The sequence below is a fragment of the Diplotaxodon limnothrissa genome, linkage group LG11 (assembly GCF_057381915.1).
Source record: "Diplotaxodon limnothrissa isolate DT_005_m linkage group LG11, D_limnothrissa_male_GT1.1, whole genome shotgun sequence".
NCBI classification, from domain to species: domain Eukaryota; kingdom Metazoa; phylum Chordata; class Actinopteri; order Cichliformes; family Cichlidae; genus Diplotaxodon; species Diplotaxodon limnothrissa.
Genome location: NC_140606.1, coordinates 22,858,903 through 22,875,366, shown reverse-complemented (window position 1 = coordinate 22,875,366; position 16,464 = coordinate 22,858,903).

Here is a 16,464-nt window from a genome sequence, read left to right as displayed (position 1 = left end):
GTCAGTATGACACAGTCTGTGCCAGTTCACATATTACTTCCAGGCTCTGAGTCAGCTCAGTTTCTCACAATCCACAACCTGAGCAATTCTGAGATGCAACTGTCAGCTTTTAAAAACAGGGAGAAATGCTTGCTAAGCTTGATGATTTGAGGAAGATTTTTTTTAGCATATAAAAGGAAATTGCATAACATTTAGTCTGTTTTTATGGTTATGAAAGTGTTCAGTTGTAAGAAAAAATACTTAAAATGTTCTACATTTAAGATCCAACATAACTAAAATACAAGTACTCATTTATACCATTAGACTGTTAGTATAGCTGTATCATTGTTTAAGGCAATAGCTGGTTAAGGTAGGCTGAATTATAACAAGTGAATGTGCTGTTGTTTGGTAGCATGATCTACATATGCTCATCATATGAAATCTAAACCTGAAATGTATCTGCAGCTAAAAAATTAATACGCTTGAGTAAAGATATTATAATTGCATCTGTTATACAGTAAAATCACAACACGCTGAAAATTGTGTTGTACATACTGTAAAGCTACTAATATAGTAATTACATTACAATACTTTTTCATAAAAAATATCTTGTGTTAAAAGATTTTATGGACTATAAGGCTGGTTTTCAATAGCTGCAAATCCTTCAACACAAATATGTGTGTTTACAATCTTGTTATTTTTGTGTTTAATGCCCACTTCGGTCCATCGTTTCACGTCCAGCTTTCCCACCTTATAAATGATTACATTTGGCCAGAAAGTGAAAACGCACACACTATGACACCACTATCAGTGCTTACCTTTACCGTCACTGTTAACATCAGGCCATCTGACACCTCTCCTAGATGAATATGTCTCTTGTCCTCTTTGTTGTGAACACAGCCAACCCAACTGAGTCTGAGATGATGAGCACGTAGGCAAGACAGCTGCCCGTGCCACCAGAGGGTTCCATGACCCCCATCCAGAGCCTATTATCACCTTCTAGCCATTTCTGCATGGCTCGATTCCACACCATTAAACCCTGTGTCAGCATTAGGCAGGCAAGAAATGTAGGAACCCAAGATGGGTATTTGGCATGAGGAGTTTAATAGAAACTCTGATTATGAACAAATCAGACGTTTAAAATGAACCAAAAAGTCATAAAACATTGCACAGCTTTACAAGAGTGAACCAAATGGCAAGATCAGTTTGTTCATAACATTGCTAAGCATGTCAGCTGGGTCGTTTTTTTCTTCTTTCATGGAGAAGAATTGTAATTATTTGAAACCACTATATCATGGGGGCCAAATAACAGATTAGCATGGTGGTTGTGACTGACAAAGAAAAATAGTGTAGAATTTCCCTTTATTTGTTCTTTCTATGGCATTAGATTTGGAAATATATTAGAGAAGATTTGGCAAGTTTTCCATGGGCACAACCCACAATCTCAACTTTGCTTATATTTGTGGCACCAAGTAAGGGGAAATTAACAGGTTTTCCAACAGTATCAGATTTTTTGCCAAAAAATTGTTACAAAGAAATAATCGGCCAAAAACAAATTTTCTTATTTTTTGTGCTAAGTTTGGATATTTTCACAAAGCTGTTCAACATTTAAAGCTTGTGTATCCACTGGCCATTTCATTAGGCACACCTGTTCAGTTGTTTGTGTAAGCAAATATCTAACTGAGCGTTAAATTGAAGAAGAAAGGTGACTTAAGTGATTTTGAATGCAGCATGGCTGTTGTTTGCCAGACAGGCAGTCGTTAAATAAAGCTTCTTATAGCTGAGGCAGTTGGCTAAAATTAAGCCAGTTCTTTCACTGCAGCACTTTGAGACAGTTATCCATGCCTGCCTTTGTTACCACTTGGCTGGATTACTGTAATGCACTTTATTTAGGGGTCAGTGCTTCATCCATTACTCATCTCCAGGGTGCAAAATGCTGCAGCTCATCTTTTAACTGGCACTCGAAATTTTGAGCACAATTTCCCTGTTTAACCTTCATTTCACTGGCTGCCCATTCCTTTTAGGACTCATTTTAAAATTCTTTGAATTGCTTTAATAAAAGCCCTCCATGACCGAGCCTCATCTTATCTCTCTGAGCTGCTCCAGCCTTATACACCCACCCGCTCTCTCGGGTCAGCTGATTAGCTGAATGTACTCAGCATAAACTTAGAGGAGACCGTGCTTTTTCTGTAGCAGCTCCCAAACTGTAGAAGGATCTGCCTCTAGAGATTAGGCAGGACTCTTTTCTGCCTGTTTTTAAATCACTTCACCTTCACCCTAGCCTGTTTTTTTTTTTTTTAGTTTATTTTTATTTTAGTTGTTTTTTAGTTGAATGTATGTTGTTTTATATATTTTTCTTAATATATGGCTGTTTTAATATTTATTTTATTTTTGATTTTATTTTTGCCATTTTGTTTTATCTATTGTTCTTAACTTATTTATTGTACAGCACTTTTGGTCTCGTGTTGGCTGTTGGACTTACTAAAATTGGAGAACAGAATAATTTTTAAAAAATGGTCTGGTTTGCTCAGTCTCAATTTCTGCTGTGATATCGTGATGGCATGAACAGAATTTAATGTAAACAATATATAAATAGCAAAGATATGTTGATTATTTGGAAACATCACATACTAATCAAATCCTGGAAAATGCACTTTAACTGTAGTAGAATCTAAATATTAGGAGTCAGGGGTTAGCTACTAGCTTGAAATGAAAACCAGAACAAAAAAAAGTATGAGTCAGAACAAACTGTGTTTTATAACTTGACATGTCAGGCACAGTATGCAATTTCAAGCTACAAGCACAAGGATTTATTCTTAATATTTTTTAGGTACTGAATATCAATTAAGTATCGTCATTAGCGCCAAATGATGCAATTACAATATCAGCTACAGATGAGATTTATAGGTTTTTCCCAGCTAAGCATCAAATAATATTGAAATCCTCTTTGCAAGAGATCCTATGATCATCTTTTGCATGTTGAAATTCTAATTCTTTTAAGTGAAAACAGCTTACTAACTATTATTGTCTTTGTTCCAAGAGATAGTTCATTTGGTTTCTGGAACCAAAAACCCTTCTGGTCTCAGATCAGAAGAAGAAACCAAAACATTCTTTCCTTCCTTCTCTGTCTCTGCCCTGCATTCCCAATGTGCAAGAATAATAAAAAGAAGAAGAAGAAAAATAACAATATAAACATGAGTCTAATGTATATATTTTTAGTGTTCAGTTTCCCCAGCGGGGTGGCTTCTTCTACTAAGTTTGGTTCTTAAGCCCCTCTTTACAGGGGCCCTGCCAGTAGCCCAGACCTAAATAGACTACCCATATGATGCAGCAGGGCCTTCTCATAAAAGATGAACTCTCTCCATGCATGTTGCCCGCACCCACAACCCAGCAGCTGGGTCATTTGGAGTTACAACTATGAATGGTCTGCGTCAAGTGGGGGGTTGTTGGTGGGCTCTGGGTTTCCATGTATGAAGTTTTGATGACTCAGCACCTGGGAGATTTGGAAAATCCAGTTCTAAAAATGTAGGCCATCGTGTGAAGTGCCAAAAGTGTTACAGCAAGCGACCAGGCTGGCAAAGCAATTTTACTCCCTAATACAATTCAATCTATCATGGACAACAAGTGGTAAGACCACGAAACAGCCAGTGATGACTAATAAATGATAAGAAAGTGAACTGCATTGGGATCTAATGCCACATGACATCAAATACTTCAGACTTAGTTTCCTCTTTGATGATTCATCTCTTTTTGTTTTGCATCCTAAGAAGTAATATCCTATTCGAGCACAAAAGGTACAGCACAGAGCACAGCTGTCTGATGCTCTTGTGAACTATGGTAACACGTTGGCAAGTCTGAGAACATTTTGCCCCAGCGATACTATAAAGCAGATGTTGTGCTGTGATTCAGCCCTTTCAGAAACTGACACGTGAAATTTCCATCCCTTCTAGTGTGAGAAAAAATGTTTCAGCACAGCATCAAAGACTTTTTTTCCACTTTCATATCATCTAATTAAAGACACATACAAATGATCAGACTGAAAGAGGAAGTGTCTTCATCATTTTCATTCGTTTACTTCTGGTAAAGATACGGGGCTTAAAGCTATGACTGTCGTACTGTTCATCTGGGGAGGAAACTATTCCCTCCTGCATTTGTTTATCTGAAATGCACCTGGAGCTTTATGGTGGATAAGAGAAAAACACTCCAACTTCCATCACACCTGCACCTTCTCAAACCCAAAGGAAACATCCCTCAGGGCAGCTAGATGCCCAAAGGATGATCTTTATTTAGGAGAGCAGCTGAGGCCGCCGCTCTCCATCCACAGCTTGGCACAGTCCCTGAGAGCCAGAGTTTGTGATGTTGTTAACTCAATAAAAAATATTACAAGCTCTCAAATCCCCAGCTGCAATCAACAGGACTGTTTGTGTTGAGGTAGGAGGACAAAGACTTGACCTGCTTTGACACTCATGCACGCACCGGGTAAAATTAGTACTTGTGCAAAGCCACCCAACCTTTACTGGCTCATCCTCCTGAACTGTCACTCAGTGTTACAGGCTGTCAACGGTTTCAATTACAGTTAGCGTTCCAGTGGATCACTGGTAACCTGAGAACATAACCGGGAGACAGGCAGCGTAGAGAGCGGCTACATATTCCATCATAAAACGTGCATATATCACATAAATACACCTGAGAAGTTGTTCCGCTTTTTTCCCTCATTGCTTTTCACCCTCCGGTGGTTTAAGAGATATACACAAAACCCATTGGAGATTAGAAACTGCAATATTAAGCAAGAGCTAATGCAACCATGCGTATAACTGAAGTTCAGTGTATCAGTTTTAGTATAGTGCTTTATTTAAAGGCCATTTCTAGAGAAACAAATGCTATCTATGGGTGTATAAGGGCAATTGGCATGATCTGAATTATTTTTATTTGTTGATCTTTTCCTGATGGCATTTAAGGTCATCTTAGTAGCTGTAACTTAATCATAGCAATGAATGTGTGGCGTATTTTATCTTCTGGAGGTAGAACCCTAGGGCTCATGGCCAGACCCTTAAGGTCACTGTGGCAAATGAGTAACATAGAGAGCTGAGGCATCAGAGTTCAAGTGAATGTTTTAGCTATAACAGCTGTCATTTCCTTTAATAATTCTTCAGTATACATCTACTAATGCTTGTTAGTTTCTCTAAACATGAGAAAGACTTAAGATCATATAATTCAAGGCAGGAGTACCTAAAACCTTCTGCTTTTAATATTGCACAATGTTTTGTTTGAAAGCAACAGCCCCACTTGGAGTAAATAAAATTGAATCTGATTCATTAAGTAAAGGCAGATGCCTGCTGCAGGGTTCCCATCAACTTGCACTACTATGAAGAAGCAATAGCAATAGTGCAAGTTGATATGAAACTGTTTGTTCCTGGTTTCCTAAAGGAACAAACTGTGTGAAAATAAAACAAAAACAACGTTTCCCATAATGAAATAATTTAGGCCAAAAAATGGGATTCAGCTGCTTTTAACTTCTCCAAAACTCTTCAAAAAAAAGGAATTCAGGAAATGGAGGGCAACAGAGGAATGCTTTTGGAAGACCGCAATGACTCACTTTTGGTGAAAAAAAAAAAGAAAGAGAGAAAGAAAGAAAGAAAGAAAAGAAAAAAAAACAGAAAAAAAAACTTTGCCATGTCTGCTCTCTTTGAGACAGGGAGAGTCAGTGTGACCGTGTGGCATACATTTCTTTTGGAAGAATTTTATTTTACACTATAAAAATATTTTCAACTTCTGCATCTTTGCTGTGTGTTTTTTATAGTGTTCTGCATGAACAAACCAGGCTCATGCACACTTTATGTTGTTCTAATTTGCTGTTTTCCAGCCTTTTTGATGTATTTTATCTTTTAAAAATTTTCCAGGATGAATATATGTGTTTATTCTACACTGCCCAGCTTCTCACTGCCTGCTCAGTTATAGAAGTGGTAACCTGGGAAAAGTAAAATGGGACTTTTCACACTCAGTAGAAAATGGACCGATGTAGTAAGGTCAAAGTAAAACCCACAGCATGAACTCTAACAACTGTGTCAACCTCTGTTTTGCCAGTAGACACTGTGTTTATGGACAACACTGCTTACTCTTAAGTAATACATATGTTCTGTTTGTTGTCATTTTTAAAATTTTGTCTTGGGTTTTTGGGCAAATTCATTATGCGGAAATATTAACGGGAGGATTTAACCTTAAACAAAAGTATATTTTCTCACTCATGTTGCATGTCGGCAGCACGGTGGCACGGTGCAACGGTGCAGTACAAAGACATGCAATTAGTGGGGATAGGTTAATTGGAAACTCTAAATTGGCCATAGGTGTGAATGCGGGAGTGACTGTGAGCGCGAATGGTTGTCTATGTCTATGCGTTAGCCCTGTGATGGACTGGCGACCTGTCCAGGGTGTACCCCATCTCTCGCACTAAGACAGCTGGGATAGGCTCCAGCGCCCCCCGCGACCCTGAAAAGGATAAGTGGAAGCGAATGGATGGATGCATGTCACATGTCAACAAGCCATGAAGACAAGGTTTCATGTTCTAAGATTTTAGAACTTTGTTTGGGGCATGGAGTGGAAATGTTCAGTTAAAATTATAAAACTCTTTCACAGTTAAAAGGTGAAAATCTTTCAGCATGGCATTTAAAAACATACCATTACATAAAGCAGGGGAAGTACAATGCTCTTTGGTACAGTCCATAAAACAGCACTCATATGTTGGCTGTGAGATGGGACCATGTGTTATTGTACACAGTTGTCAGGCTTCATGGATGACACTGAATGTAAACATAATTGTTGTTCGTTTAGAAAAGAAAAAGCAGTTTCTTTTTCTTTTTCACAAAAAATGTGATCGACACAAAAAGTGTTAAAGAAACCATTTCAGTGAAAACTGTTTACAGTGTGTTCTTTGACTCAGTAGGAAAAACCTCACATGCAACACATTGGGCAGATTTTTTTTCTGCCGTGAGCAACACAGCAAACATTTCTATTCCCTCTTCCTTAACGGTAGCGCTGCAGAAATTCTCACAACTTGTGCAGAAAAGTCCAAAACCACCTGCACAGTTCAGTGCCATGTTTTTTCAATTTACATCCAGCAACCGTTCCAACTCTTCTGCTGTCTTCAGACATCCAACTTAAACCTTCTGCACAGTGTGTGCCGAACATTTAAACTCAAGCTCATTTAGATACTTTCCACTCTCATTAGTAGTCTCTGCTGTTGTTGTTCCATTTACTTTGGCTACATTAATGTGTCATGTAGCTGCTGCAGATTATTAGCTGGAGAAATAACTGAGGTTTCTTTCAACGGTGAAAACTCCGACAGCAACTAAAATAAAATAAACATGAAATTCTGCATCAACTGAAGCTTTACGCAGTATACTCTAATGCAAATATCTGTGCCACAAATTTGAATCATGTGTACCCCCCTTCCGCTTCACATGTTTTACATACATCTGCTACATCCTTTTATGTCCTGTCCTCTTAAAACATCCAGAGCACATTGTCAGTTGACGAGTGTTTAACAGCTACAGACTGTGTGGTTTCTCCTGTCCAGATTAACCAGCGGAGCAAACCTCTCTTCTTAAAGGCATGTCAAGACATTGCACCAGTTGCTGGTGAAGAAACGGAAAATTGCGTTTATTCACTTTGCTTCCAGGACATTTGCAGACTGTTTAAAGATTGAATGCAGCCACCAGCTGGTCACAAGCCCTCGTTTCTGCTTCTGAGGGACGCTGAGTGATTTGCAGGGTAACTTGCAAATTCAGCAACAGAGTTAAGCTACCTTTACACAACGCTGCTGAAAGATCACCATTACTCACCATATAAAGTAATTCTCTGGAGTCACTGAAAGAAACATGCATAATTCAATAAGTCCTTCTAACAGCTAATTTTAAATCTCTGCAGTTGAAATGAATTGAGCAATGTAGTAGAAATTGCTGACTGTACAAGTCAAATGCTTCTGTTGCTGAAAGCATAGCAACCAAATGTAGATGAAGACTGACACAAGGTAAATAGAGACGAAGAGTGATCCACAAAGAATCCTTTTAGTCAGCAAAGAAAAGAAAATCTGGCCTAAATAATCACCTTGGAGGATGTACACATACAGCAGCGCCTGCTTAAACCTCTATGTTGATATTTGTCAATCAGCTGATATTCAAGTTGATAATTTTCCGTGTTATGCTGGGATTTATTTGTTTCCGCTCCCCTCCAACTCCTGTCCTCATATGACTTTGTATTGGCTGTTGATGAGAGACATTACTAACAAGGGACTGACTGTGGTTTGTTAGGACAGAAGGACACCAGTGACTTTAATTAATGTCACATGTCTCAGTATGATAAACTGAATGAAAAAGAACTGGCAGTGTTGAACTACTGGATGTCTTTCATATGGAGCAAAAAGACTCCCAGATAATGCTAAAAAGCCCAGAGACGCGCTCTTCAGGTGGGCTGGGAGAGTTTAAATGCTGAAAACAGTTTGGTCAGTTAATTTCTGTTATTGGTGTCAAAATCATTTTCAGAGTAGCAACATTTATTAACCACAGCTGTTCCCAGACATCAGATAAGGGGAGTTTCTGAGTGTCAGGGGTGTCGCTGTAATAAGATCAGTCATGTAATTGTTTTTCAGTGTTTTAAAGCCCCTGAGAGGAGACTCACAATGCTCTGGATAAACAGCTAATGAGTAAGCTCTGTGGGGAAATCATTATACTGTATCTTCCATGTGTCTTACACTATCACATGGAGATGCACCAACTTAATGCAAGAGGGCTGAAAGGAGTCCCTTTTAATGATTTTTATCACCATGGTGACCTGTGCAAACCTGAGTTGATGTTATTTTATGTTTAAATATATTTTAGTAGATAACTTGGACCAGTCTTTTAGTTATGTTAATAAACTGTAATTATTATCTCTGTGGTAAATAATTAGGAGAGATATGATTTGTGTTTTACCGACAGTACTGTGCTTTATCAAATTTATTATGCGCAAAGAAATTACATTAAATGAACGATGTAGTTCCCTGGTAAAGCTTACCGAACAAATCATTATCCAAGCATATATCAGTATCAGTAAGATGTGTTTTCCAAAGCGTGCTTTTAAAACATGCCCAGATTCCTTTAACATTACTAAACTTAACCAAAAAGCCAAGAAATGTTCAAATATGGACTTGGAACTTGAAGAGAAGAAAGGGAATATTTAAAAGTAGAGGAGAGGGAGCGCTTTGTAGCGTAACAGGACCTCATGGCCTCAAGTCTGCATTCTACATGTTCAGACGAGTCATTTAACCTGTTCAACAGCACTGATTGGAACTAGTTTTTAATGGGCGCAGGGAAAAAGGCGTCTGGGTGGTGCACAGAAAGAAATCTTCAGTTTGGTCAGGAGTACTTTTCCTGGTTTGTTCCCAAATAGTGTAACGTGCCAAAATCCCATCTGGGTTTGATTCTCTCTCACCCACTGTTACTTAACAGAAGATAATTGTCTCCAGGAGACCTATACCCTTCATGCAAAGTGCATAGGGATGGCAAAAAAGTAGTAATTTGCTTCAGATGTATGATAATTACAAAGCTTTTTGTAATAAATGTCATTTATGGGATGTAATTAAATGTTTTAAGTATTATTAACACCAAATTTGGCATTTGGAGTTACAGTTTTGGAAAATTTCTTGGTTGTTAGGACCAAATAAATAGTTAACATCCATGACGAATTGTTATATAAATGCTGCTGGTGGTTCTTGTTGTTGTGTGAATATAGGTGTTTTGGCATTTTAAGATGGACGGTGGTGTTTTTAAAAGGGACCTCGGTATATTTGTATACTGCTTTAAAGTGTTTCCTGAGCTTCTCTCCAACTACTCATTCAGTTGCTATATTTAAATAGTTGAATGATTTCTAAAGGAACGACAAACAGTACAATTTGTGTGTTTCGGGTGAGTGCAATCTGGGAACTGAGCAGTTAGTCTCTGGAGGAAATGAAAATTTTTTTCAGGTCTTCTCGTTCTAACTGACTCATGTTCAAGCCAAGGCTTTCTAAGTCACTGTCAGAAAATAGATAAGCTTATCTCATGCAATTTGGTGAATGCACTTCCTTTTTTGCACGGACTTGTAGGCTGCTGATTGGTCTGTCACACTTGAAGGACAGATAGAAACCAGAACACTCAAGTAGTGAAGATATATGTGCCTCAAAACTATTTAAATTTACACTCAACTGAATGAGTGCTCTAACTTAGAGTTTTACTTTTTTCTCCTAGTGGTCATTGATAGTATTGCATCCATTATATTCACGCACTTGCAAAACTAGTTCACCATGGACAGGTAAGTCTCTCCACTGTATAAATCTGCTGTTTGCCACTGAAGAGAGGAGCAGCCAACCTAGAGGCAAAACAAGGATTGCAGTGTAAAAAAGAAAGCGACTGAGAGTGAGGATAAAGAATAATCACCTCTGCAGGTGAAAGAAATCCATCTAGGATTGGCCATGACTCGATGACTATAGTTTTTTATTGAGAAAGGTCACTTCAAAAAAGGGGGGAAAATGTTCTTTCAAGAACTCTAACCAAATTGTTTTTGCTTAAACTCAATTATACTCCGCAGACGTCCCACCCATAGTTTTCCCTCAAACACGTCATTATCTTCACTCATCTCCTTTTTTTTAAGAAGTCATGCAAAAGTAATTATTTTGCAAGAGCAAATTTATATTAAGTTAGATTTTTATGTGTGATCTTGTGCCTTGTAATGTGTTTTTAGCTGCTTTGAAAATGGCCCATAATGAAAATGTATTCCATCAATAGAGGATTGCAGTGGAGCTGGACCCTATCCCAACAGTAGGGTATACCCTGAACAGGCTGCAAGTCTGCTGCAGGGCTAACAAATAGAAACAGACAGCCATTCACACTCACATTCACACCTACAATCAGTTTATAACTTCCACTTAACCTAACCACATGCATAGACTGCTGCAACACACCCAGACACCTGAATTTGTAAACTCCAAGCAGATTAGAATGTCAGAATCAGAATCAGAATACTTTATTGATCCCTGGGGGAAATTATTTTTTGTTACAGTGCTCCATTTTAAACCAACATTAAGACAAGACAGACAATACGCTAACTAAGAATAGTACAATATATACATATATATACATACATACATACATAAGTCATGTACCAGTAATCGTAAAAAAAACCAAACTTGCAGCAGAAAAATAAATACTAATTAAGGGAAGACACTTAAATTGAGCAGTGCTCATTTTATGAAGAATATAAGCAATAGTGTCTTTCATTTGTCAATAAGTTTATATAGGTTGGAGCCATGCACTTAACATTATAACATGCTTTGATAGACCTCAGATATCTACTGTACAGCACGACGGAATGTGCAGTACGCGCTGTAGATGTGTTTATAGCTCTAATTATATATTTGTATGTGTTCTATGCCATCCCGTCCTCCATGCACTTATCTACGTTTGTTGTTTATTGCAGGCATTTCCAAGCCATATTTATTTTTTCATGAAGAAAATGAAATCATTCGTATTTCAAACAAACTCTGATAAGTCTAAACATCTGAAACTTTTAACTTGTGACTGAAATAATTGAAAATATAAGGATGTGATGAGTCAGAACCCCTGCTTTGTTTTGGTGCTTATTTTTCTTCATGGGGTCAGTTTAATCAGGAAAATGTGCTTTTTTTGGCTCCCTCTGTGGTTGTTTTTTTTTTTTTGGGGGGGGGGGGGGGGGGGGTCTGATGGGATATATGACTTCAAGATAATATTCTCAGGTAGTCAGTAGTTTTAACTGACAGTCCTCTGTTTGTAGAAGAATGTAAGAGAAGGAGTGACAGAAGACAGGCAGAGTAAAAAGGGTGAATTGATTCTTCCAGTTGAGGGAAATATTTCCAGTCCTCTTGACTTCCGAAAAGAAAACAATCCCACCAGGAAAAAGTGAGGCTCTATCATCTTTAACCCAAACACTTTTTTGTAGCTGTAGAGTAAAATGAAATCTTGTTGCATTCGACTCTAAGACACATATGGTCCGAGGCTACTGTTATAGAAGGAAGAAAAATGCTTTCCTCTCTGTTTTCACATTAATATTTTTTTCTCTGCAAAATCTATGATTGTAAAAAAGAAAAAAAAAAGTGGTCTCATTTTATACCCATTCAAACTGGTGCCAGGGAAAAAATGGTTTGGTTTGAATAGAACCACTGTTCTGTTCAGCTCTGTGCTGTCCTGCTAGACATCTCTACACAGCTCAGAGATGCTGGATTCAGAGCTACTTTTGTGGCTTTTGGTTGCGCTCCAAGGTTCGGTTAAGCGGTATTTCCCCCTTCTCTGTCTGACTTGTGCTGCAGACACATGCACAGCCTGTCGCTACACACTCTCTTACACACAATGCAAAGAGCAGCCACGTTGTCACACATGTTCCATCACTCTGCGTCTCTCATGTTGACACACACAACATCTTCCAGCTCACAAACATTTTTTTTTTTAACACGACAGTGACGTTCAGAGCTTACTTCCTATTTCTGCGTAGAGAGGAATGACTGTTGAGGGGCAGAGGGAGAGAGCAAGCTGTCTGTCAGCGTTACATCCAAGGCTGTAGAGCTTAGAAAGCTTGTGGCGTTCAAGAATAGCAATGGTGACATACTGCACTTTTGTAAACTCGCAAGGCACTCTGAAATTGTTCCTCTCATAAACAGCTTAAAACTCAAATCAACAGGTTCATTTGGAAGGACACAAACTTTACCTCCTCTTAAATTGTCTAACCTCTGCACCTATTAAATATTTCTTGCATACGCTGTGCTGCTTTGACTGTTGCTCAGAGTGTTATTGGCACTGCAATAAAACACTTTTGCGCCACTGTATCAAATACATGAAGTCTTGAGCTGTTATATTATAACTGTTAGATTATAGATAGTGTCTGAGAAATAACTTGTAAACAAGAGCAGCCAAATTATGCAATAGCTGTGTGCTGTCCGCAACCTGACCATCAATCCATCACTCAGAGGCTTTGTGGAGCGATCTGGCTTTGCTTAACATTCAGATCAACATGATTCTTATTTTCATCCCGTTGTTAAACTTGTGTATTTTCCCCTGGTCCTTTTGAAATCTAAGATGCTGCATAAGTTTTACATCTTCCGTGTCCACATAAGCAGAAATAGAACTCAGTCTTTGGGAAATATTTGTTTATGATCATTGTGTGCAGAGATAGTTGGCTTTACAGGGCAGGGGGGACTTGGACACTGGACAAGTCCTGGATGCTGGACCTCGAGATTTCCCTTTTTCTCCAGCTTTTTTGCATCCCCTGCAGCTTACTGAGATCATCTTTTTCTTTTTTTTTCAGTTTTTACTGAAGGTTGATTTAAGGCCTTTTTCACACCAGATGAAGAACACATGTAGAGTACTTTCAGTTCTGGTGTTCCCCTTTCCATTGCTTTTTCTTTTTTTCTTTTTTGTGGAAAAGGAAAGACAGGACAGTTCTCTTTTGTGCAAAAGGGTGGATTTGTCATGCAGGTTTTTACAGGATACAAATAAACATCAGTTTACTGAGTAACACAGCAGGGGGCGAATAGTATTGACTTGACAAAGAAGTGAATTTGAGTCATGATGACATGCAATTATGTCACTTAGTAGTGGTTGGCCTAGTTCAGAATAAGCAATGTTACTAACGCTACACTCTTATAATTTCACTAAATCCAATCTAGAAAAATTCAATGCTTGAAGTCATTTAATGTGTTTAATGTGTGTTTAATAAATGTGTGTGTGTGTGTGCGTGCGTGTGTGTGTGTGTGTGTGTGTGTGTGTGTGTGTGTGTGAGAGAGAGAGAGAGAGAGAGAGAGAGAGAGAGAGAGTGAGTGTAGACTACAAAGGCTTGCTCTCTGGCTCACTCCACTCTATCAGGGTTATATTAATTGTTTTTTGGAACATGCATATGTAAGTTTGTGAACTAAACTGAGTCCAGTGCCCTTTTCTTCCAAAGTAACCCACAGCTTTGTTTATGCCAATCATCAGTATTTATTTCCTTGTTTGGAAATATCACAGCAAGGACAAAAATTTTGAAAGACTCTTTAAACCCAAGCAGTATCAAACTACTTGAAATAATTACGCAGCGTGCAACCTGACACTATTTTACAACAAACACTGATGTCTTGGGGTCTTTCTTTTAGGCCCCATAGTCTCAGAAACAAATCCTGTGTCCTTGTTTGAATACTGTATGCAGCTCTTTTAATTATTCCTGATTTGCATAGAGTGAGGAGAAAAAAAATCAAGAAGTTTTTCCTTAATTTGAGATGAATTCGTCTTTTATTATTTTAAGCACGATAACAGCCAAGGTCAGCCAAGGCACTGTCAGTCTGTCAGTTGGTCTACCTGCTCAATCAGCGGCCATGAAATTCATGGTTCCCAGCTGAATACTGCTAAATTTGGCGATCCATACACCATTTTTTAAGTAAGTCCTAGCATAAGGTTCACATTTGTGCTCTTAAAGTAAAATGTCAATTGAAGGATTTCCAGGAAGCATTAATGCTAAGAATGTAATACCGCTGTTGATTCCTTGACCTTTTATGTACTGCCAGTATCACAGTTAAATGTCAGTTTGTTTAATTTTGTCATACATTTTTATACCAGTGGTCTAAGTGGACAGCAAATGTAGGCAAGATACTGGAAAAATACATCAAGAGAAAATGTTTCTGGTTTGTCAGCACCATGTGGTTATAGTAACTTTATAGATTATATCCATCTGCACTGTATGTTCACAGTGTGTTTAAGACATCAACAGTTTAATATTCAGCCAACAACCAGTATATGTATATACTATATCTGGATTTCCTCTTTTATTTCCTTCACTTGTTTCTAAACCATGTGTGCACTTATTTCTGTCACATTTGAACTCTATTTCTTTTTATCTTAGTGTATGCTTGAAGTCCAAGATCCTAATGCTAATTAATAAACTAAATATCATGTTCTGTCCAGGTGGGAGGAGCCCCTGACAATTTCAAGATAAAGTAAGTCAGTGGATGACACCTCCAAAAGGCAAATTTTCAGCCACGTCACACCCAGCAGCAACAAACTGAAGAACCAGACAGTCAACTATTTTGGCAAAGTGGTTTTCTCTCATGTGTGAAGGAAAGAGCAAGAAACTGAAAGAATAGATGAGTACAAAGATGCACAAAGGGGGACTTTCCAACTCAAAGCGAGAACCAGCTGGGCCTCAAGTCCCCGCAGGGAAAATGGACAGAAAATATTCAATAAATTGGGACTTTGGTTGGTTTCTTCAAGATCAGCAGAATTTAAAAAGATTCTTGTGTTTTGTGGTTTAAGTTAGTCACCATACATGATTAAAATTATCATTCATTCTTACAATGTGGACTTGTTGTGTTATGCAAAAGTCTTGAACACCCTCATAATCTTTATATTTTGCTTACAAGGAGTCTGATTTAGTTTTTTAAAGTGGTTTTGAGCAACAGTTTCCTTTCTGATGGTCTTTTTTCTTTGGACACTGGCACATTTTTAGGCAACCTGACTGTTTACAGAGGATGTTTTTATTGTTTGTTAAACCACTTAATACTGGCCTACAAATCATTTGAGAACAAAAAAGGGATGAACAGTGTTTTGTCTACACATAATAGACAAATTAGCATTTTAAATTGTATCTTTGGCACCTTGTTACTACCATTCTATTATAAAAAACACATAACTTGTTCCCACTTAGTTTAGCTGAATCTGTGAAAATTGCCAACTATAACACAGTCTCACAACATAAAATAAATTTTGCCATTCCCATAGAGCTGTTAGCCAAAAACTTGGCATATCTCAGAATCATTTGCAGTGTGTCCTGAAAGAAGTCGAGGAAACTGGACAAGCAGAGAAGAAAATAATAAGTGGCAGGCATAAAAGCAATCTACAGTGCACAGACAGTATCTGAAAGTCATGTTCTCAGGAAACAGGGGGAAAAACAGCAAAGTCTCCTTTTGTTAAAGTTCCTTCTGAAATGGTCCCAGTGGAAGGCTGGCTATCAAGAAGCCACAATTGGGAAATTGAAAGAAAAGGCAGCCAAATTAAGACACGTAGTGGAGACTATCAGTCATGGACTAGCTATGGATTGAGCAGTGTCGAATATCAGAACAAAGGGCAGCCAACATACATAGAAGCGCTTTTTCAAGCAAGCTCTGTTTCCCATATATACATTAATTCCATGTATGTTTGCACAGTTCATAAAGTCCCTGCACTTTTTTCCATTTTCCCAGCAAAGTATAAAGAAACGAGGGGTGATTCAAGACCTTTGCACGGCATTATATTACCAGGAAGTATAAGGACTACAGCAAATATACTATACATGTAGGCACACACACTCTTTTTTTTTATTATTAGTTTTGCAGTATAACAGCTGGTAAAAATGTCCTGTGTTTAGCTTAAAACTTTGCTTGGAGAACAAAGGAAATAAAGCCACCTTTCATTATTCTAAGGTACTTCATCTTCTTTCCTC